Here is a 2,383-nt window from a genome sequence, read left to right on the forward strand (position 1 = left end):
AGTATTAACATAAAAAAATGATTGCAACTGTTTTATGTTAGCCATTTTCAAGTTTTAACTAAAAATAATAAAAAATTAAACAAAACATTAAATTAAATATGATTTAATAACAAACTCACACCACAGCTCATTCTTATTATCATTCTCAACGATTCTAATCAGTTGAAAATCATTTTTTAAAAGTGCGTAGATCTACAGATCAACGATAGCGCAACACTCTTAACATTTTTTAGCTTAGAATGAAACAGCGATTCTTCTATGATTGGATCGACGGTTTCACGTAATTAAATTGATAAACGTTTTTTATCTTTTGAGTCATCTTCGTCTTGTAACTGTCCACTGCAGAATTTGCTGAAAAGAATAATGCAAAATGTTTAATATGCAATTCGATGAAACAATTTTGAAATCGATCACAAGATTTTCTTTATATACGATGTGAATTAAGCTGGTAAAGCCTGAACTGAAACGCGGCTGATACTACTAATCTTATCGTTTCTTGAAGTACGGTATTTCATTTTAACACAAAGAGTACCGTATTATGGCAGCTTCTTTGCGTGTTGCAGATACTTATGGCAAGAGCGATAAGTATAGAAGAGCAGGTGAAAACAATTTCATGAAAATGTACTTACTAATAAAGTATCGTTGGCACGATTACAACTGCAACGGAAGCAAGCGCACACGCTGATACTGATAAAAGAATTTCCACTTCGGACAACGTGGATAGTTTGCTGGCTTTCCTCGTGGTCTCCTATAAAATGTATTGCAATGAATTAGTTTGCATCGGTATTAAGATCAACGAGAATAAAGCTGCAGAAAATTTGTTTCGCCGCAACTGTTCACAATGTAGTCTAGTTTCATTTAAGATACGGACACAAGGGCTACGACTTTCTGCAATTATATTTGACGACTCTTGCAAGTATTAAGTTTATTTATTCTCATATACTAAATCGTACTAGTTACAATTACGGACAATGGAACAATAAAAATAAAGAAAATTGGTAAAACGAAAGTTAATTAAATGTGAATATCGAGTAAGGATCTATGTTATATTTCCGACTTGCTAAGATAACGCGGTTTACAGTTATGTTTGCTTATACAGTGTTTGAAAGTTCGCCCGGGCAGTCTCCAACACATATACATACATATCTTCTTATTTCATTGAAACAACTGAGAGAACAGCTGGAGGCCACAGTGATATACTTTATTAAAACATTTGTTACATGAAACAAAATAATTGAAGGCGACAATAAACACAACCCACAATAATACAATATAGTAAAGCTTTAGGTTTTCATTGAAGAAATCGAGGAGAGGGATTGTAAAGGAGGTCTAAATTTCATTGCTGCAAGGTTAAAATAAATATACGACAGATAAGAAGGAACTACGTTCCAGCGCGGCGAGTATCAATAGTGAGACAGACCTGTTAGTAAAAGGTTACTATTAAATTAACTCCTTTCTCGTTTGAGCAGCAGGCACTTTATTCCTTCCCTTAGCGATGCCGCTGTTTACACCTTCCGTTGTCAACACTTTCCTTTTCAAATTAGGCAGTGACCGCAATGCTCGATCCTTGACATGTTGAGAAGGGCTCTTTTTCCAAAAATTACCGACCCAGCTTATTGATACAGTGACAATGCTGCGATGCGACATAGGTCATTTTTCCATAAGTTTCAATAGTTGTATTAGGTAATTTTTGCAATTTAAAATCGACTACTGATACATATTTGCGATTAGTATGCACTAGAATTTCTAGCTGAATTTCCACCAAAATGTAACATACGATCCTTAATCGAAATTCGCATTCAATTATTGAAATACAATATTCAACCAAACGCTGTAGTCTTGAAGTTACATATTTATTCATTACGTGTAGTCTAATTTCATTTTTAGCCATTATATTTGCAAAGATGATACGTATCAGAGAAAATTAAATCTCTTTAAAGTTGATTCGTCGTTAATTTATATACTAACATGGATATTTCCTAGTTTAATGGTACACAAACTTTTATATTCTCATAAAAAGTTGAAACTATTATAGAGAGTTAACTTCTCAACTTCCAATTTCTTAATTCAACTAAATATTTTATACATCATTCGCTCATATACATTTTTGCCAAAGCCCTTTCACCAAATGCAGTAAAACTCCATTTATAGGATCCGGAAGTTGGTTCACATAATCATATGGTTCATCCTGTCTCCCACCACTAACTGATTTTTCATTTCATTGGAGTTCATATTCATATTAAGAAGAGGATTCAGTTTAGAATAGAATTCAGTTGACCAGACATTGTTAAAATTGAGTTAATATAAACAGAATCCGCTGTAAGTATAATACAAGTAACACGATTAACCTCTTAAACGACTAATTGACGATCGATAAGAGCTC

At 33.2% G+C, this 2,383-nt stretch overlaps 1 long non-coding RNA gene across 1 annotated transcript; it reads right to left on the minus strand.

The window, feature by feature from the left end:
- Positions 1 to 6: 6 nt before the first annotated feature.
- On the minus strand, positions 7 to 2,309 carry LOC144477758 (uncharacterized). The gene is made up of 3 exons (XR_013495264.1): positions 1,421 to 2,309; positions 630 to 748; positions 7 to 351 (listed from the first exon to the last, which is right to left on the minus strand). It is a non-coding gene; the product is annotated as an uncharacterized LOC144477758 (long non-coding RNA).
- Positions 2,310 to 2,383: the final 74 nt, after the last annotated feature.

The sequence above is a fragment of the Augochlora pura genome, unplaced genomic scaffold (genome assembly GCF_028453695.1).
Source record: "Augochlora pura isolate Apur16 unplaced genomic scaffold, APUR_v2.2.1 APUR_unplaced_3411, whole genome shotgun sequence".
NCBI lineage: Eukaryota > Metazoa > Arthropoda > Insecta > Hymenoptera > Halictidae > Augochlora > Augochlora pura.